General features: G+C 48.4%; 1 long non-coding RNA gene across 2 annotated transcripts; it reads left to right on the top strand.

Annotated features, from left to right (window-relative positions):
• Window positions 1-14,941: 14,941 nt before the first annotated feature.
• Window positions 14,942-21,690, top strand: LOC129531587 (uncharacterized). Of its 2 annotated transcripts, XR_010129982.1 has the most exons (4): window positions 14,958-15,116; window positions 16,792-16,859; window positions 18,260-18,519; window positions 19,024-21,690. It is a non-coding gene; the product is annotated as an uncharacterized lncRNA (long non-coding RNA). The 2 variants fall into 2 exon arrangements; XR_008676861.2 differs by having other exon boundaries at window positions 14,942-15,116; window positions 18,260-21,690.
• Window positions 21,691-22,891: the final 1,201 nt, after the last annotated feature.

Raw genomic sequence — 22,891 nt, 5'->3', positions numbered from 1 at the left:
GTGATGACAGAGGCAGAGACCAAGTGATGTGGGGACAGGCCAGGAAAGGCCAAGGATTGCCAGCCGCCAACAGAAGCTAGGAAGAGGAAGGAAGGATCCCTGCCTAGCACAGACCTGCTGACAGCCTCCGTCTGCCCTTTTCCTCCAAAGTCCTGCCCAGGCTCCTCTTGGATTGAAGAGTCCTGAGCCCAGCCTTGAACTGATAACTGCAGCCAGGGAGTGAAATGTGCTGATTTGCTGCCCCAGGAGCCGGTGGGGTCAGCCCTGTCTAAAGAACAGGAGCTCAGCACAGGGGAAAGGGTAACTCCCCAAAGGAAAACTGAGGTGCTATTACCAGAAGCAGAAGAGCTGCCACTTAAACAAGCAAAATAACCCATGTCCCCACACCCTTCAGTACCAGGCCCATCAATCACCGTCTACGCTTACATATATAATGCAGATAGGACATGAGAGAGATGGCAAAGGTTTAGATAAAATGCTGTGATAATTTAGAAACATGGGGGTTTTCCCATATGAAGAGTCAGGGACTGCCTCATGGAGGAAGTAGCTTATGAACTGGACTTTCAAGGAGGAGTGGAATTTTGTGTGTGTATCCATGAGAGGAGGGCACTCCAAGCTGGGAAAACTATATGACCAAAGGTGTGGAGGAGCAAACTATAAATGGGGAAAAGTCAGTGGTTCCATGTAGCCAGAACACAGTCCCGGCAAGAGAAGCAGTGGTCTATGTGGTAGAAGAATGAGGTGGGGATCAGATCTTAGAGGGCCTCAGGTGCCAGGATAAAGATCTTGGATGGCAATGTATAGAAAGTAGAAAACCACTGAAGGTCAGATTAATGTAACTTAAAAAGAAAAAATTAAATGGAGCACAACCAGGTAAGAGGTTCTGGAATGGTGTATGCAAAAAAACAAAGATAATCTGAATGCCCCGTTGGCACCTCCAACCCAGCTTGTCCACGATGGAAGCCGGCCTCATTTTTCCCCATCCCTACCTGTCTGCCTGTTTCCCCTGTCCTAGTGAGCAGCATGGGCATCCCCAAGAGTCACCCAGGACTCTTCCCTCTCCCATATCCCCCACTGCAAGCTCATCTCCAAATCCTGCTGATTATTCCTTCCAGATATTTCTTGAATGTACTTGTCTTGTTCCTCCACAGCACTTAACTCTTCAGCCACCATCATCTGTCACTTGGATGGCTCCAACAGCCTCCTAACTGGCCTCTCGCCTCCAGCCTGGCCCCCCTTCAGTCCTCCACACAGTAGGCAGGGTCCTCTGTTAAAGGTATAGCCAGCTGGGGACTCCCTGCCACCGCCCTTCAGAATCTGGTATTTAGCTCCACATCTTCCTGCTCCTGGATTTGGAATACACCAGCCATCCTGAGCTGCTTTCAATTCACGAAAGTAGTGTGACCCATCTCCCCTTTAGCCCTTTGCATGTGCTGTTGCCTCTGCTGCCCTCTCTTTTCCTCACTCCCTGGTTTTGGGGCTGGAGGGCTGTTCCTGGTAGAAAGGTTTTTTAGCAGGCTGGAGAACAAGAGAAAGAAGTTGGGAGAAAGCAGGGAACTCCCTGTGGTGGACACTCATCTCTCATCTGCCCTGCACTTTCCTTCTCCTGGGAGCAGTCACCACGCTCTTGTGGACCTGCTCCTACACACAGATGTGTGGTCCAATGGGCGCCTCCATCTTTTTTTTAAAGTGGAGACAGGTTCTCACTATGTTGCCCAGGCTGGTCTTGAACTCCTGGGGAGACTCCATCTTTCGTGATCCTTCCTTCCTGTCCCAGTGATGGGTTGTGAGGTTGGCAATCTGACCTGACCCAGACTAGTCACAATCTTCCCAAAAATTGTTCTAAATTGAGCTAAGGAGAGAAGGCCTCTTTCCTTTTCGGGTGTAAGGCTGAAAGGACAGACTGTAGACCTCCATGCTGCTAGACATCCTGCCTTGTGGAAAAATGTGGTATACAGAAAGGTGGTATACTGAAAATGACAGGCCAAAAGACAGGATCCTGACAAGGCTCAAATCACTTCTAAGTTCCAGGGTGACTTGTTACTTCACCATCCCCTAGAGCAGTGCTTTTCAGGCTATCTGGAGGAAAAGCCAGATTTTTTTGCCCAATTTGTTATAAAGTAATAGTACTTCTGTGGAATACACTTAAAAACTTAAAAAAAAAAAAACCCCAAACACAGTTTTATTTATTTAATTATTTGTTTATTTTTTGAGACCGGGCCTCACTCTGTCACCCAGGCTGGAGTGCAGTGGCACCATCACGGCTCATTGCAGCCTCAACCTCCTGGGCTCAAGTGATCCTCCCACCTCAGCCTCTCGAGTAGCTGGGACTACAGGCGTGTACCACGATGCCCGGCTAATGTTTCTGTTTTTGTTTTTTTGTAGAAATGGGGTTTCACCATGTTGCCTAGGTTAGTCTCAAACTCCTGAGCTCAAGCAATCCACCCGCCTTGGCCTCCTAAAGTGCTGGGATTACAGGTGTGAGCCACCACGCCTGGCCCAAACACAGTTTTAAAATCCCATTTTTTTTCTACTGTTACAGTCAATAGACCTAATATTAGTTTGTCAATTTGTTATGAAAGTTTGTAAACACTTCTTGATTTCTGTACTCACCTTCTCATTGACTGTGTTAAGTAGCCAGTCCGTGGACCAGACTTTGAGTAGCCCTATCATAGAGGTTGTCATAGAGCTCCACCCTTGCTGGCACCAGCTCTGCATTTCAGCCTGCAGGAAGAGGAAGTTTAGGGCAAGCAAGTTCCTTTTAAAGAAGCAACACAGACCAGAGCGAGACTCTGTCTAAATAAATAAATAAATAAATAAGCAACATGGATGTTGTACATATCACTTTCATTCTATTCCATTGGTAAAAATGTAGTCACACTTAGCTGAAGGAAGGCTAGAAAATGTAGTCTCTTGTTGGGTGGACTTGAGCTATTACTAAAAAGACAAAGGAGAGATGGCTCATGGCAGACTATAGCTTCTGCCACACACCCCTGCTAGTTGCCTCCAGGGCCTGGCTTTGTACTTAGGGGTGCTGGGGTCTTGGCTAGGTGAGAACTATAGAACACATCTACCACCCTACAGCAAACTGTCCCAAAATTTAGTGGATTGAAGCAACAGTTTTACTGGCTTGCAGTTTTGTAGGTCTGCAATTTGGCTGGGCTCAGTTGGTGGGTCTCCTGCTGGTCTTGCCTGGGGTCATTCATGCAGCTGTAATTATCTGGTGGTTTGACTAGGGCTGCCTGGTCGAAGATGTCCTCACATGTCTGGCAGTTGACCAGCTTAAGGCCTCAGTTCTCCATGTGGTCTCTCCAACAGGCTAGCTCAGGCTCATTCACATCATGGTCTCTACATTCTAACCACAGCCAAGGAGAGGGTGAACCCCATGCACAAGTACTTTCAAACCTCTATTTGCATCACCTTTGCTAACGTTCCCTCGGCCAACATAAGTCACCTTGCCAAGTTCGTATTCAAGGGCAGGACAAATAACTTCACTGTTAGATGGGAAGAGCAGCAAAGTCACATTGCAAAGGGGCACATTATGCAGGAGGAATTATTGAGGCTATCTTCATAAAGGGTCTTCCACAGTGACCTCAGGCTGAGGCACCTTTATATAGGATGAGGCATGTCTGTCTGCCCTTGTTCTGGTCAGAATCTAGTGGCCCCAATAAAAAGACTTCGCAAGTGTCTCAGGGAACTTTTGAAGGTACACGTGGCCCTCCCATGTACCTGAAGGGCTGCCAGCAACCAAAGCCATCCCTGGGAGCAGCCTGTCTCTCTGGTGGGCTTCAAGATCTCCCTTGCGGCGTCTCTTTCCTTGCTGTGTGTCTCCTCACTCTCCTCTCTGCTCATTGGTTTCTTCTATTTACATCCAGCACCTGCTCCCTCGCAATTTCTGCTTCCACTGGACACACACGGAAAGCACCTTTCACCTTCTGGCTCTGGTGCAAACTGGCTCAGGCTCTCCATGTTTCCCAGCTCCTGTTTCAAAAAGCATGACCCTGATCAACCCAGCTCCTACACTCAGTCTACACCACATCACAGGAGGCTGGCCAGGCTATGGATGAGCCACCCTGAGCTTAGAGGCTCACATCCCGTCCAGTCACCTGGGGAGGTGTGTGTGTGTGGAAGGGAACTGCAGTAGGTTGAATAATGACCCTCCCAGAAGATATGTCAACATACGAATCCTCAAAACCTGTGAATGTGGCCTTTTTGGGGAAAAAGGTCTTTGCAGATATAATTAAGAATCTTGAAATGGCATCATCCTGGATTATTAGGGTGGACCCTAATTCTAATAGCAAGTGTCCTTATGAGAGTCACGCAGAGGAGAAGACAGACACAGAAGAAGCCCATGTCATCAGAGGCAGAGGTTGGAGTGATGCAGCAGCAAGCCGAAGAATGCCTGGAGCCACAGGAGGCTGGAAGAGGCAAGGAAGGATTCTCCCCCACAGCCTTCAGAGGAGCACTGCCCAGCCAACGCTGCCATTTCAGACTTCTGGCTTCCAGAACTGTGACAGGAAACATTTATGTTTGTTTTGTTTTGCTTTAACATTTTTTGTGGTGAAAAATACGTACATAATATTAGTCATTTGTAAGTGCAAAATTCAGTAACATTAATTACATTAACAAGGCTATGTACCCATCACCACTATCTTTTTCTTTCTTCTTTTTATTTTTATTACATTATTATTATTATTTTGAGACAGAGTCTTGCTCTGTCACTCAGGCTGGAGTGCAGTGGCACAGTCTCAGCTCACTGCAACCTCTGCCTCCCGGGTTCAAGATTGTCATGTCTCAGCTTCCCGAGTGGCTGGGATTACAGGCACGTGCCACCATGCCTGGCTAATTTTTGTATTTGTAGTAGAGACAGGGTTTTGCTATGTTGGCCAAGATGGTCTTGAACTCCTGGCTTCAAGTGATTTACCCGCCTCAGCCTCCTCCCAAATTGCTGGGATTACAGATGTGAGCCACCGCGCCTGGCCACCATTATTTTTTTTTATCATCCCCAACATAAATTCTAGCCATTAAACAATACTCTCCCTTCTGTCTTCTCCCTGTCTCCTGGTAAACTTTATTCTGTTCTGTGTCTCTATGAATTTGACTACTCTAGCTACCTCATGTAAGTGGAATCATACAATATTTGTTCTTCTGTGTCTGGTTTATTTCACTAAGCATAATGTTTTCAAGATCAATCCATGTTATGGCATATATCAAAATTCCATTCTTTTTAATTGGTCAATAGAATTCCACTGTATATATATACCACATTTGGGTTATCCATTCATCTGGTGATGAGCACTTGTATTGTTTCTACCTTTTGGCTACTGTGAATAATGCTGCTATAAACATTGGTATACAGATATCTGTTTGAGTCCCAACTCTCAGTTCTTTTGCTTATATACCTAGGAGTGGAATTGCTGGACCTTATGGTAATTGTATGTTTAACATTTTGAAGAACCGCCAAACTGTTTTCCAAGCAGCAGCACCAGTTTGCATTCCCACCAGCAATGTGCAAGGGATCCAGTTTCTGCACATTCTTGCTGACACCTGTTATTTCTCAATTTTTTGCTTTGCATTGTTTTTGTTTTTACGGCCATCCTAGGAGGTAGAAGGTGGTATCTCACTGTGCCTCTGATTTTCATTTCCCTGATGACTGATGATATTGAGCCTATTTTCATGTGCTTATTGGCCATTTATATATCTTCCTTGGAGAAATGTCTATTCAAGTTCCTTTGCCCACTTTTGAATTAGGTTGTTTGTTTTCTTGGTTGTTAACTTCTGTTGCTTTAAGCCAACAAGTTTGTGGTAATTTGTGACACCAGCCCTAGAAAACAAATGCGTTGCTCAAAATCCAGCCTCCTGGGCATCAGGACCCCACGGTCAGGCAATTTCTTCCAGAAGGCTGATTAGTCATACAGGTGACATCAGCACCGACTTTATTCACCTGCCAGTGGATGAATTCTTCAGCTCTTCCCTTCCAAGGCCTGAGACCTGCAAGCCAAGAGGGCTTGAACACCAGTCTCCTCTTCAGTGTGTGCATGCACAACTCTTTCGAGAGGTTTGGAAGTAAAAAGAAGGAGTGGGATGGAGCAGCAGTTGAAGAGAGGGTTATAAGATCCCCTCTGTCTTATAAGGAGGTGTTGCTTTGTTTGATTGTTTGTCTTGAAAGGATGCGAAGACCTGAGTATTTGTAGAGGCTGAGAGAAGAACCCAGGGGAGAGGGAGAGGGGACATGAAACATCACATCTGGATGCCAAGCACATCTTCTTTCTGTCTCACTAATCGGAGTCATAGGAGCTTAGCCCTGAAAGGGACCTTAGAGTTTAGCTCCTTCATTTTGCAGATAGAGAGAGAGCAGGCACAGAAGAGGACCTGCCCGGGGTACTTCCACAGCCAGCTGCTTGCTCCTGACATCCCATATGTCTAGGACTTCATAGTGTGCCCTCTGGAAAGACAACTATTTTTTAACTGCCTTTTTTCATGTCTCCACAAGTTGTAAAATAGCTCTTCTATTTCTTCTCTGTTCCTATGCCCTTACCCGTCTTCCCAGGACACAATGGCATATGAACTCTTTGTTCCTGCCAAATGCAGCCGAGGAAGTGGGAAGGGCCTTTGGGTTGAGCGGACCAGGAGACTATACTCTGCCGATGGGGATGCTGCCAGGCTCGGCAGGCCTCCACTTCCCCTCTGCCTGTTCCTCTGTCTCCCGGGGTAGGGAAATCCTGGGATCTTTATTCCCCAGCATTCCTTTCCATCATGGTTCTAAGTTAGATTTTGGCAGTAAGAGGCACTTGCACAAGCATCAGAAGCTGAAGGCGAGAGAAAGCCCTTCTCTGAATTGGCCTGGGCAGATGCGTGGTAGACGGTGGCTTTCAAACAAGCTCCTGCACGCTGTCTGCTTTCTGCTCTGGTGCTGCAGGCAATTGAGATGATCTCCATGTCTTCTCTGCAATCCTGGCACTTCCTGATTCTGTGGGGTCTGACAGTGACTTCCCTGATCTTCCCTAATCCAGCACTTCCGTCCATTATGAATGCCTCTAAATCCCTTGTATTAAAACCCTGTGTATTTGGAATATCTAGAGCAGCTTCCAGTATTATAACCAAACCCTGACTGACACACTGGCATAGATAAAGAAGCTACGTAAAATGATGTGTGGGGAAACATCCTGTTCAATCTTCCCGGCAGTGCTGAGGTTAGGCTGTCATTTTCCCAGTTTCATAGATTAGAAGCCTGAGGCTAAAGAGGTCAAGGTTGCCTGCCTCCCAAGTCATTCTCTTCTGCTAGATCATTCTACTCTGCTTCTCTTGATAGATAGGGAGAAGCAGGCATAAGAGGGAAAGAGAAAAGCAGCAGGGGAGGACATGACAGAGATGGACAAAGGAAGAGGCAAGGAGAGACTCATTTGAAGTAGAAAGGGAGAGAGAGAAACCCCAAGGGTTCTGGAAAGTTGGAGAAACTTCTCATAACCTCTACTCAGACGGTGCTTTACAAGGTTACCCTTGCTCTTGGGCAATAGCAATTAGCCAAGTAACCACCGTTCACAGCCCTTTGCCTGTTCTTTATTCTCAGGCTTTTGAGACTGCAGTGTGAACAGAAGACACAACAACCCACGGAGTGAAGAATTCTCTGGGCTGCCCCAGCAATGCAGAGCAGTGTTCCCCTGGAGGGTGGATGAACTCAGGCAGAGGGGCAGCCCCAGCCCTGGGCTCAGGGGGAATGGGAATCAGGTTTGCCCTTGCACCCTAGGGTAGCTGGTGAAGGCTGTCTTGGATAATCTTTGGCCTCTCCCTTCCAGACTCTTCTTTAAGCATCCCCATCCCACCTTGGTATCCTAGTCCCTCTGCTACTCCCGTGCTTGCCTTCCTGGGACAGTGATAGTTGCAGTTCCTGCTGACTTGGAGTGCCCCTCCGCTCTGTGTCCTGTGAGAAAGCGGGTAGGTTGATGAGGGAGGGCAGGGGTGGGAAGCTGGAACCCTCCTACGTGACACCCTGTTCATGGTCCCTCTATGTGGATAGGAAAGGCCAGGCCGGAGTGGGGGGGATTAAAGGCAGTACATGAGATCTGGTCCATATCCCACAATAGCCTGGACAGGGGCCTCAGAGTTCCTATAAGCCAATCCCTTTATTTTATTAACAAGGAAATCATGGCTCACAGAGGTGAGGGCAGGAGTCCAAGGCCATACCGTCTGCACACTGGCTCAGGGCCTAGCGCCCAGCCCAGCGCCCTTCCCTCACCTTCTCACTGCCTGGCAGCCCTGCACCTCCCCCAGCCCTGGCGCCCAGTGAGCCAGCACCTTGCATATGATTACAATTACCGTGAGTTTGGCCTGAGCCCAGCCGTACTGCGAGCACAACCAGGCCTGGTCACTGGCCAAGTTTCCATCTCAGTAGAAAAATGAAAAAGTTCAAGGGATGAATGTTAATCCCAAACACACGAGTAGGAAGGAGTGGGGTGAGGGGGAGAGGCCCAGCCAGGATCTCTTAGGGCAACATCAGTCCAGCAAGAGCTCCGGAGACCCACCCCAGGGGCAGAAGGCCTGTGGCTGGCCAAATTTAGGCTGCTTTGTGGTTATAAATGCTGCCGCCTCCAGGGCCCGAGATGGAATTCAGCTGGTGAGACTTGGCTGGTGGTCCCAGCCCTCCTCGGTTGGCTCCTGCCTTGTGTATTGTTCATGACCTTCGTGTTTCTGTCATTTACTTGAGCATCTCCATCTCCTGCCATGGGTAAGGAAACAGGCACAGAGACCAAGGGACTCGCCTGAGGTCAGATAGCCACTGAGGAGTGGAATGGGCTGAAACATAGGCCTCTGGGCAGCCAGGCTGTCAGACAGCCCCTCTCCGTCAGAGCTCCCCAGAGCAGCCTGGGCCTTCCTAGGATGTTCCTGCTCCCTTCTGCCTGCCACTCTGCTCAGCGTCCGAGGAGCTACCTGGCTCTATCTGCCCCACACCTTGCTGCATGGCCTTGGTGAGCCTCTGAATTCCACCCTGGCTGCTGACTTGTGCCCTTCTAATGCTGACATCTCACATCTTTGAGGCTTCCAGGCTGATATTTTTCCAGATCTTTCTCTCTAAGACTAAGATTCCTTTTTTTCTCCCAGACTTGAAACATTTCTGAGTAATACAACTCTCCCAGATTGCTCAACTCCCAGGAACTCCTATCTGCAAACTGTGCTTGGTTCTAGTTTCAAGAAGGGCAGCAGCATATTGGAATTTTTGATCAATGATATATGGGCAGTTACCCTAATATGTATTTCCCCCAGGTTAGATAGATATGAGGACAGCCACTGCTCCTCTGCCCTGGGGACAAAGGAGTTATCATTTTGCTGGAACTCTAAGAACACCGTGTGATATTCTTATGGAGAAAAGCAGCCATCAATTAAATATCAGCTGTCAAATGGGGAAGAGCTGTGGCCCCATAGGGAACAACGGACTTTTTGATTGCTGGTATCCCCAAGGGAATCCACTTCCTCAGAAAATGAGTTCTGTCTGAGATAAATGTGCTTATTTACACCAGCTTCTAGACTGGCTGAGGTTGGCCCAGGGCCTGCAGCCAGGTATCTGAGCAATGGAGAGAGCTCCAGAGTGCAGCTTCTTGCCGACTTGGGGATTTATAGGCTTCCTGACAGGCAGAGCAGCCTCAGTTTCGAGGCTAGAAGCACGGAGCCAGGGGGTTGGCCAAGGTTTTCTCAGAGGCTTTGCAAGAAGCTGAGCCCTTGTTGGAAATGCCTTTGAAGCCCAGGGGTGTCATCTTCCATCTCCTCTGGAGTCAGAGCCACAGCAGCAGGGCATTTTCACGGGGAGTTGGGCAGAGTGGGAGAAGGGCATGAAGGCAGCGGGTAGGGGAGCAGAACGTGGAAATAAAGCATTATTTCCAAACGGTCATCTCTCTCTTTTTTCTGCTTTCCAGAGGCCCAAATGATCACTTAGTGTTTAAGACAATCTGGTCTTTTAAAAAAAAATGAAGAAAGGAAAAGATGTTTTTCCAGGTCTAATTATAAGAGTCATAAGGCTGGAAAGATTTGGAGAAAACATCTATCTCTCGGTTCTGCCTCCACGAGGTACATACCTAAGCCAAGGGGGAGGTGTTTTTCTATGACTAACGGCTGGCGGACTCCTTGGGTCTCAGGGCACTCCCACCCTCAATCCATCCACAGTCCCATCGCTGGAGTTAAAGTCCACTTCTTCCTTTTAATCCTCATGGGAACTGGAAAGTGACCAAGAGACTGGAAGAGCCAGTGATTTGGGTCCTCCTGGAATGTTAGGGAAAGCAGGTTGGGGGTCTCTGTCTCTCACCCCAGGGCACCCAGTCTTTAAAACCTGTGCTGCCCCAAGAAAGGGCAAGTCTCAGAGCCAGGGCTGCCCAAAGGTCTTCTGTCCCCAGCAGGAGTGGACTGAATAGCGTGCCCCTGGGAGGTTTGTCTTCCTAAGCAGATCCAATCGGTCTTCTTGTTCTGATCAAGTAAAACAGAGTGGATATCCCTTGAGTTAGTGCTGGTGGGAGGAAGTTTGGGGATGGAGATAGAGTCTCATTCTCTCCCCGACCAGTCAAAACTACAAATCTCCAATTCCCTAAGGTGAGGTGGGGGTCGGGGAGGGAACAGGCAGGTGTCTGGCAGGAGTGGCTGGTCTCCAAGGGTCCCTCCAGCTCTGACTAGCTTTGTGCTCTAAGCCAGGCCCTGGTAGGACCCCTGTTCCCTTGCTGCAAGCCTCTCCTTGCTCCCACGGCTGTTCACAGCCCTGACTGCTCAAGATGACATTTTCTAAACACTGGAGACAGAGATAAGAAGCAGACGGGGAGGGAGAAAGCCCGAGAACTGGAGCTGAGCCCAGAGAGGAAAGTGGGCTCCTTGCTGAGAGCAGGCGGAGGCATGCAGACCCTGCCGCCAATGAACACGCAGGCAGGGACCTCTCACCACTGCTTTGACACAGTGCTGAGTCAGGGTCCAACGCCACCACTAGAGCCTGACCCCTTGGTCCAGCCGGTTGTTCACTGGTCAAAACACATGCTCCCTGAGCAGCCTCCTTGCAGGCACCACCCCACCCTCTGAGGACTCCTTCATTTATACCCAGAAAGGCAGAATGGGATGGAGTTTCATGAAGTGCTGTTCACTGCTATGCCCTGGTCCCTAGATGAGGTCTGACACGTGGCTTTGCGGCACTTGGTAAATATCTATAGAAAAAATAACTTGCTGTATTAGTCTTCCTGGAATGAGCTGGCATTTGAGCTGGGACCAGTTTCCTGGAGAAGGGATTTCAGAAAAAGCAACCAGGTATCCCTCAAAGCAAACACAGAGAGGCTTGATTAGGTACAGATGGCTTGCATGGGGGAATTTGGGTGAGCTGCGCTCTTAAACCTGTCTGGGTGTTTTCGGGGAAGCCATATAACAGTAACAACAACAATAAAACCAGCGCTACCTTTATGCAGAGAGGGAGGGGTTCTTCTGACAGGGCCTCCTGAGAGTGGTCTCAAGGTCACTTCCGGGCTTCCTTGGATCCCTGAAAAAGAACCAGACCAGCCTGGCCTGCGTCTCTGCATCCCAGGGCCCCCAGAAAAGTGAGGGCTGTTTGGGGGTCCTGGGTCACATCCTCATCTAACTCCTACCCCCTTGAACTCCCACCTCCAAAGGCAATCTAATAGCTCCTGCTGGGATCTCAAGCTCCAAGGGAGACCTTCATACCATGCACATTCTGGGACAATCTTTGGTTCTCCTCTCAGCCTGGACAAGCAGTGAAATACAGCATCCAGCCGCTGCCTGGCTCAGTCAGCCATGCTATCTTGGGACAGAAACCTTGAAAGGAATCCCAGCTCTAGCCAAGGAAAACATGAGTCAGGTCTGGCTAAGCCAGGTGGCTTCCCTCTCTCCACCTTCCATCCCCACACCCCCAACTCCACAGCCAATGAGCTGTTTGGGTAACCCCAAGACCCCACTCCCACACAGCCTACGGCCAGCAAAGCCATGCCGGCAGGATTCTAGAACCTTGGCCCGGCTTTGGGTTGCTGCCTTTGAAAGTGTAGCAGGTGTGGGGCTCTAGCTCCGGCCCTCCTCAAAGGAGACAGGAGCATTCCCTGTGTCCGTCCAGCCTTCCACCTACCCTGGCCTTCTCTGCACAGGGTTCCCTTTTGGGGCCCTGTGATTGTTCTCAAAGGCAGAGCCCACCCTGGCCAGGAGTGGCACAAGATTCTTATCCCACTTGTAATAGAAGACTTTTCCTGATTCCTCTTCCCAGCCTATCCAGGGGCTTCCGTTCTCCTGCAGGTCTCACCTCAGGCTGAAATGTTGATATTTCCTCGTGTCTGGGGACACTGCTGCTGGACTTTGTGGAAAAACCTTTCCTGCCTTTGTGTGGCTTCTGTTTTGTTTGTTTGTTTATGTATTTATGTATTTATTTATTTTGAAACAGAGTCTCACTCTGTCACCCAGGCTGGAGTGCAGTGGCGTGATCTCAGCTCACTGTAGCCTCCGCCTTTGGGTTGAAGCCATTCTCCTGCCTCAGCCTCCCGAGTAGCTTGGATTACAGGTACCCGCCACCACGCCCAGCTAATTTTTGTATTTATAGTAGAGATGGGGTTTCACCATGTAGGCCAGGCTGGTCTTGAACTCCTGACCTCAAGTGATCCACCCACCTCGGCCTGGGTGCTGGGATTACAGGCGTGAGCCACCGTGCCTGGCCAGGGCTTCTGTTTTAAAAGCTTCTGCACTCTGTCTTCTCCAGAGGAAGAGGTGCAGGGTCTCACACACAGGGACCTCAGAGTCCCTTGTTTTGTACACTGTAGAACAGCGTTGTCTAATAGAAATATACAGCAAGCCATAAATGAGTCACCCATGCAACCTAGTGTTTTCTAATTACTATATTTTGTAAGAAGTAAAAAAAAAAGTGAGATTCATTTTAATACTATATTTTATTTAATCCAATATATTTGTATTAACCCAAATGAATATTATCAAATCAATCATTTAATTCACATAAAAAATTACTAATGAGAAATTTCACATTGTTTTTCCATACTAAGTATATTGCTTCCTAGGGCTCCTGTAATTATCACAAACTGGGTGGCTTTAAACAACAGACATGTATTGTCCCGCAGTTCTGGAGGCCAAAAGTCAGAAATCACGGTGTCAACAGAGCCATGCTCCCTCTGAAGACTCCAGGGAATGTGAAAGCAAAGTAAAAACTTGGGAGCCCAGGCCGGGCATGGTGTCTCACGCCTGTAATCCCAACACTCTGGGAGGCCAAGGCAGGGGGATTGCTTGAGTTCAGGAGTTCATGACCAGCCTGGGGAACATAGCAAAACCCTGTCTCTACGAAAAATACAAAAATTAGCCAGGTGTGGTAGTATGCACCTGTGGTCCCAGTTACTCAGGAGGCTGAGGTGGGAGGATCACTTGAGCCCAGAAGGGCGACACTGCAGTGAGATGAGATTGCACCACTGCACTCTAGCCAGGGTGACAGAGTGAGACCCTGAAAAAAAAAAAAAAAAAAGCAAGAAAGCAAGCAAGCAAGCAAGAAAGAATGAACAAACTTGGGACCCCAATTCACTCTGCCAAAGAAAAGAAAAACTTGGGACCCCAATTCACCCTGCTAAAAGAAAAACATATTAAGCTGAAAGCTGAGTCATAGAAGAAGCTGCCTTTTTTTTTTTCCTGAGCAGATAGCTACAGATAAAAAGAAAAATATCTCCACAGTAGCTACTCTATGTTCACCTTATCTAATGGTGAGCTTGAGAGGAATACATAATTGACCATTCCCCTACCTACTCCTTTTCTCTTGCAACACATGGATTCAGTTATGTGACCTCTTTTCCCTTGAGCCTGCTTTTCTCCTTTAAATATTGAGGCCCTCAGAATCATCCTTGGAGAAAGGCACAGACCTGTCTCCTAGGCATGTGTCCTTAACCTTGGCAAAATAAACCTCTACATTGATTAATACCTGACTCAGATACTTTTTGGTTTACAGGAAGCACCCCTCCGTGCCTCCTCCCAGCTGGGGTTGGTGCTGGCAATCCCTGGCTTTCCTTGGCTTGTAGCTGCATCATTCCCACCTCTGCCTTCATCACCACATGGCCTTCCTCCTCTCGCGTGTGTCTCTGTGTCTTTACATGGACTTAGAGAACGGTCATTGGATTTATAACCAGCCAAACCCAGTAAAATCTTATCTAATTACATCTGCAAAGACCCTATTTCCAAATAAAGTCACATGCTGAAGTTCCAGGTGGACAAGAGTTTTAGAGGGACACTATTCGCCCAGTACAATGTTGGGGGCAGTGACCACCCACCCACCTGATATTTGGCTCCCAAGATCCTGTTCCTGGCAGCTGTTTTCTTTGTTGTCTTTGTTCTTTATTTTCATTCTGGCAGGCCTTGGGTAGGATCAAAGGTAAAAAGAAGCAGGTGAGATTAATTTTAATAATATTGTTTATTTGACCCAATATATCCACAATATTATTTCAATGTGCAATCAGTATGGAGAATTATTAATGAGATATTCTTCATTTTTTTCCCATCAAGTCTTCAGAATTTTACATGTGTTTCACATGTACACCACATGCCAGTTTAGACTGACCACATTTCAAGTGCTCGACAACCACATGGGGCCAGTGGCCACCATATTGGACAGCACAGCTCAGGAAGTTAAAAGAAAGGGGTGAGGCTTCTGACAAAGCCAAGGACCCCTCTGGGGAGGCCGATGGATCCCAAGGAACGGTATTCACCTGATGGCCTCACCCCCTCTAGGTTCTCTCCTGATTATATTTCATCCGTGAGAGGTGGTCTCATGGTGACGAAGGGAGGAATTCATGCAACATTAGCTCACACTGTATCAAACCAGAAGGATGATATGGTTTGGCTGTGTCCCCACCCAAATCTTATCTTTAATTGTAACTTCCACAATTCCCGTGTGTTGTGGGAGGAACCTGGTAGGAGGTGATTGAATTATGGGGGCGGTTCTTTCCTGCACTGTTCTCATGATAGTGAATGAATCTCACAAGATCTGATGGTTTTTAAAATGGGAGTTTCCCTGCACAAGCTCTCTTTGCCTGCTGCCATCCACATAAGATGTGACTTGCTCCTCCTTGCCTTCCACCATGATTGTGAGGCTTCCCCAGCCACGTGGAACTGTAAGTCCATTAAACCTCTTTCCTTTGTGAATTTCCTTTGTGAATACCCATTCTCGGGTATGTCTTTATCAGCAGTGTGAAAATGGACTAATACAGTGGCTTTGTTCATTCACAAGAAAAGTGGTGAGCAGCTGGCTGCTCTCTCGTCCCTACATGCAGTCCCTCCCTTTCCTGTAGGCACAATGCTTAAGGAGCCAGGCCTGGGCTTCTGGGCTCAGAACCAGAGCCTTTCCTTACTGAGTGCAAATGATTGAAAATCTCAGGCTACAAAAGTGGGAGGCATGCACCTCCCCAACAGAGACATGCCATTGCCAGTGGGGACACTGGAATCCCTTTCCCCAGGCAGTGTGGGATGGGTGTGGCCGTGTGCCTAGGACTGGCTCTTTTCTACTTCTCTGCTGCAGACCTGAACCCTTCTGACTGGCATCTTTTCCTTTAGATATGCAGGTCTCACTGGCCTGGGCCCCATTCTGTCTCTTTTTAGCATGGCTTGGCCTTTGTCTGCTTTGATTTCTATGTGTCAATTTTATGGTCAAACTCCCAAAAAGCAACCTCATTCCTCTAGGGAATGGGCTCCCTCAGTTTGCTTCCTTGAAATACCTGCGGTTCTTTATTCTCCTGAACCCTGCTCTACAACCTCTGTATTTTTCTGAGAAAAATCAGAAATAACCAGAACCCAGACCTGGAAGCTAGACCCCAGACATAGTTCATCCACCTCTCGGGCTCTGGGGCCTGCTCAGGATGTGCATGCTGGGGAGTGGAGCACCCTCTCCATGGGCTGGCCTGTCCTCAGGCCCCACGACAGACAGTGGTCCTGAGCCGGGACAGCAGGATGACAAAGGCTCACATTTGCACTCTGGAGCAAAAACATCACCGGATGGAAATTGAAGTAGAGAGAAAAAGAATGAGTATAGGGGATGAGGAATCTCTGATGTTAACTCAGGGGTACCATCAGTCCCCTAAAGCTGCAAATAACGTGAATCAATCCCTCTCTCTCTCTCTCTCTCACTCACACACACACACACACGCACACATACAAACTCACTCATCTTGAGAGCCTTCCAATTTTTTTCTGCAATGCACGGACCTCACAAAAAAATGACTCAGCCTTACATAAGAGACGGGAATTTGAGGGGGACCAGGAGTGTGATGACTCATTGCCTTGAAATTTCCAGTGGGATACACATGTTTTCTTAGATGATTTTTTAAACATTTATCTTTAATGATTGTCCAAAATAAATGGTTTGGGAGGCAGAATGGAGTGAGAATCCCACGTCAGGGCAGGAAAGAATAGTCATGATGAAGAGGAGGGGGCAGGAGGCTGAGGACAGGGCCCTTTCAGGTCAGGTCTCAGAATGTTCTGGTGAGAATCCAGAACTCTCCTCCCAGGACCTCAGGGCATTTCAGGAACTGTAATAATACAATCACTTCGTATAGCAAGAATCAGCCCCTGAGGTCTCCAGGAAGTACCTTGATTTGAAAGAGCTGTGACCAACCTCAGTGGCACCTCCAACTACCACGCTGCAGAAGTCTGTGAGGCCGTGGTCCTCAGCCCTTTGCACAGATTAAAACCCCAATCCCAGCCACACCCCAGACCAATCAATCAGGATCTCTGGAGATGGGGCCCAGGCACATATATATATATATATATTTTTTTTTTTTTTTAATTCCTCAGATGATTCCAATGTATAGCCAATGATGAGCAGCTGCTAGGCTGGAGGGACTGGGGCCATTTTATACCAGGTGAGTAATTTAAGGTGTTGATGTCACCCTCCTCCTTAGAGGACTATTAGCCAATCCCTTGAGTTTCAGATACAACCAGTTATCCCTCTCCAGGGAGCTTGAAATTTTTTTCTCCCTGTTCTGTTATTGGCAAAAAGCAAATCCCTGCAGGGAAGCCTGGTGTCTACACAGAGCTGACAAGGGGGCAGCTTGGGGAAGGTGGGCTAGGCTTTGGGAGCGAGTGGGCCCCTCCGAGGAGAAGGCCCTTGGATTCATCTATAGGAAGCCCAGAGTTCTCTGACACCAACCCAACTCTCCCACACCATGCCCTGCCTAGAGGCCCAAGGCCTCCAGCTGGATCGTACCAGTGATCCACTGTCAGGGCAGTCCAGCCTATGCCATCCATGGCTCCGCTGGCAACAGGATAAAGTCAAGGGCTTCATGCTGGCAATTAAGGTTATACCCAATCTTCCTTCAACCTTCCTCTCTCCCCAATGCACATGGACCCTGCCCCACCAGGTTGCCCCCCTCCCTGCCCCAAATGTCCAGCAGGTTCCTACTTTCAGACTTTAGTCACACCCAACATTGTCTGGTTTACCAATGTACAAAGGTCTTCACGCATCTCCTGTGGAATGCAAATCCCCCTGGCAAGAAAACCCTCCTGTCAGCCCATAGCTCGGGGGGATCTACTGGAGATTGCGTGGAGGTGCAGAGAACAGGTCCTGGGCCCCAAGGGGAGGTGAGAGAAGGAGGATGAAAGCATCCTGGACACAATTCATCCCCACGGCCTCAGCCTCACCCCCAGACTCCTGGAGCCTGGGCCTGACTTCTGTGTGTGGCCGCTTGATGCCTGGCACTACCTGTCCCATTACCTGCTGACCTCCACTGGCACGTTCTACCCTCCTCACCTTTGCGTGAGAACTTAGCCTCCCCTCCAAGAGCTGCCGAAACGGGGCTGGTAACTGGGCCATATCTGTCCACACTGTCACATACTGACTTTATGTCTGAAGGAAGGGGGTTTCATCTCCCTGAGCCTCCACTTCTTCCACTATAAAACAGAAAAACAGAATTGTAAAAGCACTAGCCGCAGAGATTCGTTGTGGGGATTCAGTGAGGCAGTGCAGGTGAAGAACACAGTCCTTTCAGGGAGGCTCTCTCATAAATGTCACCACCATCATGGTGCATGATTATGTATAGTCCTTGCAAGCTCACTGGATTCCACACTGGACTGTAAGTGCCAGGAGGGCAGGGACTTGCCTCCCTGTATGCTGGGTGCCCAGCATGTGTCTGGCACCCAGTAGGGCCTCCACAAATATTACTTGAATAAATGAATGAGGCAGAAGCTATTATGATTATTTTGTTATTGTTCTCATTATCATTGTCATGGTTCTTATTACTGTTTTTATTGCTATTTTTATGAGGTCCTTCGAATAATGCCACCGGGCTTGAGAGTATTGTGCTGTCTCCCTGCCCCTCTCCAAAAGCTGCATTGTCTCTCTGCATAGCCCCTGTTGGCTGTGAGCACCTTCGCTCCTCCTCTGATTTCTTTGCAACCCTCCTCTTTGGGACTGCTGCTGTCCCCTGCCTCTCACTCTGCAGCTGTGAACCGGAGACACCTGCACATCCCTGCAACTCCCTGCAGCTAAACGAGCAGCTTCTCAAGGAACCCTGTGTGCACAAGGTCAGCCCCATGGGCGGGGAGCCCCTCTAGGTGACTCAAAAGCCTTCCTCGAGCACCCACTGCCAGGCAGCCTTTTCACCTGTGACTGAGGGATTGCTGCAGTGGGAAGCTGGGGAAAGTTCTGTGCCTGCCTCAGGTCAATCTCCCCTGGAAATGCATGGAGTGGGTGCCCAGACCAGCCACACACCTCCAGTTCTTGACCTTTTCATTTCAGACCTTGTATCTTACCTGCTCCCCTCCCTTTTCTCTCCATCTCTCTAAGGTGGGTCCCTTGTTAGGGAGCAGTCAATACCTCCCTGCTGCAGCTCCAGGGTTGATGGGAAGTTAGTGGTTCCTGAGCCTCTGCCTCCAGGAGCTACAGCTTGAATACCCTCACCAGCCTCTCTCTGCAGTGTCCTGACCTTGGGGAAAGGCTGGGACTAGGGCTGAGGGTGGGAGTAGGAGGGTAGGGAAGGAGGTAGGTTGCAGCACTTGTGACCGTGCTGTGTCCTGTTTGGCACCTAGGAAAACCATCTCAGGCAATGTAGGCACTAAAATGGCATAGAGTTGGAACAATCTGCTTCACACACCTCTGTTCTGAAGAAAATTGGAGCTGGACACGGTGGCTCACCCTGTAATCCCAGCACTTTGGGAGGCCGAGGTGGGTGTATCACTTGAGGTCAGGAGTTCAAGACCAGCCTGGCCAACATGGTGAAACTACATCTCTACTGAAAATACAAAAAATTAGCTGGGCATGGTGGTGGGTGCCTTTAGTCCCAGCTACTCCGGAGGCTGAGGCAGGAGAATTGGTTGAACCCAAGAGGCGGAGGTTGCAGTTAGCTGAGATCATGCCACTGCACTCCAGCCTGGGCAACAGAGCCAGACTCTGTCTCAAAAATAAATAAATAGAATTGGAAAGGTGAGCCTGCACTCCAGGCTGCCTCTGCACTGCCTAAGCATGACAGTGCCAGGTGACCTATTAGATGGAAATCTAAGAATATAGCCCCTGTCCCCCATTTCAGGAGCCAGGCTTCAAAAACGGTGGTAAGGAAAAGTCTGGAAGAAGACTACAAGTCTTCCTTGTTGATTTTCTCTCAAAAGAGTCACAGTAGGTCCCAAATATTCCCAACCTCTTCTTTATTTGTGTAGCAGTAAAAATGCAACCTGTCACTCAGACTTTAAGCCTTCCTTGACCTAATTAGTATTTTCTCCTGTGTTACTCTATACTGCAGGGCTACCACTGATTAGACCAACTGAAGGATGAGGGTGGCCTCATTAATCCAACACTCTAGTTAACTCTCATATCTATGTCAACAATTTTCAAAGGATTATTATAAAGCAAGGACCATCTTTGATAAAAGTGATCAAAGATTTCTAGGATCTTAGGGCAATGTTTCTTAAAGTCTATTCCATGACTCTCGAGCTTTGTGAGATGTTAATTGGTGTTTTGTATACATTAAAACTAATAAGTTTGGGAAATATTGGATTTTAAAAGTGAATATATTTAACTTTGGGAGGCAAAAACAGGCAGATCACTTGAGGCCAGGAGTTCGAGACCAGCTTAGCCAACATGGCAAAACCCCGTCTCTTTTAAAAACACAAAAATTGGCCGGGCAAGTGGCTCACGCCTATAATCCCAGCACTTTGGGAGGCTGAAGCAGGTGAATCACATGAGGTCAGGAGTTCAAGACCAGCCTGGGAAACGTAGTGAAACCCTGCCTCTACTAAAAATACAAAAATTAGCTGGGTGTAGTAGTGCATGCCTGTAATCCCAGCTACTCAGGAGGCTGAGACAGAAGAATCGCTTGAATCCAAGAGGCAGATGTTGCAGTGAGCCAAGATTGCACCACTGCACTCCAGCCTGAGCAACAGAACGAGACTCTGTCTCAAAAACAAAAATTAGCTGCGTGTGGTGGCGCGTGCCTGTAACCCCAGCTACTCAGGAGGCTGAGATGGGAGAACTGGTTGAACCGGAGGTGGAGGTTGCAGTAAGCTGAGATCGCACCATTGTACTCCAGCCTGGGTGACAGAGTGAGACTCTGTCTCAAAAAAAAAAAAAAAAGAATATGTTTATACATGATTCTGAGACTTCACTAAATGCATTAATGGTGGGTAAAGTGTTTTCCAAACTTCCTTGACCACTCAACACTTTTTTAGGGGAGGATACCACGTGACTGGTGTTTGTGCCAGACTTTGGGGAATTCCACCTTTGTCAGGCTCAACACAACAAGGGTTTTCATTGCTCACTGTCTTGTTACATGAGTTGTAGGATGTTACACAGAAATGCCTGAAAAGCAAGGAGCAGCTATCAGAATGTTTGGTGACACAGCTCCTCCTGCCATGGTTCCTTCGGCATGGACTTCACATTCAGCAGATCCATGAGGTGTTCCCTTTCGGATGAGCTCCAAGGTCTTAAGAGAGCATCTCTAGTCTGCGTGAGTCCATCTGAACGACGGTCCTGAGCAAGAACCACCTATAACCATCTGCTCAAAATAACTCAGGGGAAGTCAAAGCTTTCTATGTGGAAGGTGACTGAAACCACACACACAGACCACTGCAGCATTCCTGACATTATGGAACTTGGAAATGATTCCAAGCACGGCCATAGCTTGAGTAACATGTTTTGCTATGACAAGAACTTGGAGTGTAATCCTTCCCCCCTCAAGAATGTGACATCACACCTTATCAGATCCTACAGGTGAGCTACTGACCTCAACCACTGAACTTCAAACTATGTAAAAACCTAAGGGTTTGACAGACACTTTGAGAGCTTGGGCTGTGGCAAGCTACGCTCTGTCAGCCTCTCTTCGACAGGGCCCCACCCTGCTAGCCTTTGAACTTGGAAGCATCGCCCACAAACACCAGTGCCACCCTCTAGCGTTGAGGGACCATATATGTCTTTGTGAATCTCCGTTGCGCTGGACAGCTTCTCTCCCAAGAGCTGCTCTTATAAAAGAGACACACCACATTTTAATGAGACTTCGCTCTCCACAGAGGCCTGCTTCCATCCTAATTGAGCAAGTAGACTTTAGTAACTTTGGAACTCACTCACCCTGTGACTAATACACCCTGTCTACCCAGCGCATTCCCTGTGAGATTTGTTCATGTTGTTCTCCCCCTCCTTAAGCATTGTGAACCTAGGAAAAATATCATCTTTGTAGGGCAATAAACCATGTGATTTGTGAAATCATACTTTGAGCATCTCCTAATTTTAACCATACACGATGCCTGAGAACTGGGAAATGAAGAAAGGAGGAATTGGATCTAAAAATGTGTTTAACAAAGTATAAATGCCATAGATATCCAACAACAGGGTGCCTGGACAGATAAACAGAGGCAGGCTACCTCTTCCAAATGTCATAGACTACACAATACATATAAAGAGGGTCATGGGATTATATGAGGTAAAAAGAGGCCATAATGCAGAAGGAGGAGAATCGCTGGTTTACAAGATGGTGCAGAGTCTCCCATAGAGAGCATCTGTTTGGCCCAGTACTAGGAGGCCTCTTTGGTGTGAAATGTGAAGCCCCCAGGGAATGGCCCTGATGGGCTAAAATGTGAAGAAGGGGGATGGCTACTGAATTAAAAGAAGTAGCGGGAATTTGAGAGACTGGGGGCTGGCAGCTGGAGGAGACAGGAGCTGCCCAGTAGGACATCCAGGCATCGAGCAAGTGTCTGTGAAGGAGCATTCACGGAGGATTCCTCACGCCGGAGTCTTGGAGGTGCAGGACGTTGTGTTTTAGTCATTTGCTCTATTATCACATAAAGTCATGCCCCTCTTGACCTTCATGCCTTTAGTAAGTGACCAGGGCAGAATCTCCTAGCGAGGGAGAGCTGAACTGGGGGTGGCCCCCAGCCCCACCTCATGGAAATCCTCAGAGCAGCCTGGAGGGCTAACATACCTGGATGTCAGGCAGGGCCAGCAGGAAACAGCACCACTCAGAGTGGATGAGTGAGCAGAGTTACGGAGGGACCATTTTACAAAGGTATGGGTGGGCTTGGGGGAAACCAGATGCAGTGCAGTCCTCAGAGGCGGGAAAGCTCAGCACCGTTAACTCCACCTGGCTGGGGGCAGGTGGGGAAAGAGAGAAAGTGGTAGGGGCAAGGGAGCTGGGATGCTGCCTGACAAAGCTGTGACCTTCTGTCATAGGACACAGCCGGTCCTCAGTGACCCCACAAGGAGGAAGGAGGGAGGTGATGTTATGGGGCTGAATTGTTCCCCCAAAACGCATATGTGGAAGCCGTAACCCCCAGTACTTTACAATGTGACCGTGTTTGAAAATGGAGCTTAGACAGAAATGAATAAGTTAAAAATTGAGGCCCTCATCCAATCTGACTGGTGTCATTGGAAGAAGAGGTAATCCAGACATACTAAGAGACGCCAGGGTCACAC

The sequence above is a fragment of the Gorilla gorilla genome, chromosome 12 (genome assembly GCF_029281585.2).
Source record: "Gorilla gorilla gorilla isolate KB3781 chromosome 12, NHGRI_mGorGor1-v2.1_pri, whole genome shotgun sequence".
Taxonomy (NCBI): domain Eukaryota; kingdom Metazoa; phylum Chordata; class Mammalia; order Primates; family Hominidae; genus Gorilla; species Gorilla gorilla.
Note: the sequence above shows the minus strand (reverse complement) of the source record. Positions and strands in the feature narration are given on the sequence as shown.